This window comes from Podarcis liolepis (assembly GCF_965112155.1).
Source record: "Podarcis liolepis genome assembly, chromosome: 3".
Lineage (NCBI taxonomy): Eukaryota > Metazoa > Chordata > Lepidosauria > Squamata > Lacertidae > Podarcis > Podarcis liolepis.
In genome coordinates this window covers 44,542,880-44,544,785 of record NC_139557.1, presented here as the reverse complement: position 1 = coordinate 44,544,785, position 1,906 = coordinate 44,542,880, and positions in this window count along the sequence as shown.

The window sequence follows — 1,906 nt, the reverse complement described above, 5'->3', positions numbered from 1 at the left end:
ACTTCCGGGTCGCTGCAGGACGCAACCTGAAAAGATTTAACCTGAAGCAAACGTAACAAGAGTTATGACTGTATTGTGTTGTCCTCATCATCTCCCTACAAAGTCAAAACTGAGACTAAGGAGGAGAAAGCTGCTCCCAGGATTGGTAGCTGTAAGAAAGAAGGCAGGTGGGGATTAGCAGAGGGCAGACTGAGTGCACTAGTCTCCACTACTGCTACTTCCTGGACAACCAACCCTTACTATCAGAAAAGCCTGGCACAATGTTGCACAGGATAAGCTTACCTAGGTACATCTGCCAGGGGTGGAATGCCCTTAGGAAACTGACGGAGAGGACCTGCCTCATCCCCATCCCTGGAAGTGTTGTACATATAGAATCATATTGTAGAGTTGGAAGGGACCCTGAGGATCATCTAGTCCAACCCCTGCAATGCAGTGATATGCAAGTGTCCCACACAGGAATCGAACCTGCAACTTTGGTATTATCAGCACCATGCTCTAACCAACTGAGCTACCCAGACTTGGAATTCCCCAATACAGCCTTGTGCCTTCATAGCAATTCCAGGCACTCTAATGATAGGTCAGATAGATCCATGCGACCAGACCGCAAATCCAATATTTATTTAGCACTGTTTAGCATTATTACTCATTAAATCATTGTGTAATATTGCCATGATTATAGAATGGCATGCATGAGAAAAGCACTGCAGCATTTATAATATTCCATGTATTTATTTTCTTCATTTCAAAAGCTCTGTGTTGGTTCCATTGGGTTCCCAGTGGCTACTGGTTGTCCGCACTCGCTTCCCTTCAACAATGCAAATTACATTAAGAGCTAGTGCAGCATAATGCTAATACAAAGAGCCTGAGCTGCAGACCTGGAAGTCTTCTTCCAAAACGTGCCTCTGACATAATATGATTTTGTTATTTCTTAAGGCCATTGGAGAAAGCAAGGTGCTGCCCAGTGTAAAACGGAATGAACAATGACAATGCCAGCATGTTCTTTAAATAAATGGAAGGAAGGAAGGAAGGAGGAGGTAAGGAAAGACAACGGAGGAGGCTTATTTGGGAATAAGCCCTACTGAACACAGTGGGAGTTACCTCCAAGAAAACATGAATACCAATTGCATTGCATATTAAAATCTCAGCAGGCCAGGGAAAACAGAGATGTTTTAAGGCGACACTTAAAGAAGTGTGTGGACCGAATGCTGTCACTAATAGGAGAAAAATGATACAGCCTTGCCAGGTTATTGGAAAGAATTACTGAAATCTGCCTGCAAAATGTTTTGCACGGAGAACTCTAGAAGCACCATATAAATACGGCCTGTCACGTGCTTCCCAGTCTATTCCCTGCATAACAGATCATACGGGACTGGAATATGCGCCAGAGTGTGGGAGGAGGATTCAGTCTAAATGCGTTGCAGTTATAGCTGTAGTATTGATCACTGAAATGGGGGTGGAGAAGGGGGGGAAGAGACGCTGCCGGAGACAAACATAAAAACACCACCACCCACTCTGCGCTCCTCTCGCCCCCTCGCGAAGAAGGGCAGCCAGATCTGCGCACATAGAGAGCAGCAGAGGCCCGGCGGCGGCAACTGCGCCCGGCGGCTTTCCTTCGCGCCTTTCCCGCGCCCCTCCTTGCTCCGGCTGCTGCAACAGCCTGCTCGTGCGCTCCCAGAAGGCGCTGGGAGAGGAAAGGAGCAGGGTCCTCTCCCGGGCATATCATCCCAGTCAGAAAACTGAGCAATGGTGGGGTCACAAAACCCACCGAGCCTGATTTGTTTATGGGGTGGGTAAGAAGGCCGCGAATAAACTCGCCTCGAGGGGTGGCCGGGCAGGGCGGGAAAACGCGCTCCCTGAGGAGCCAGCCGTGTTATGCAGGGGCTGGGAGAGAAAAATAATAATCTGT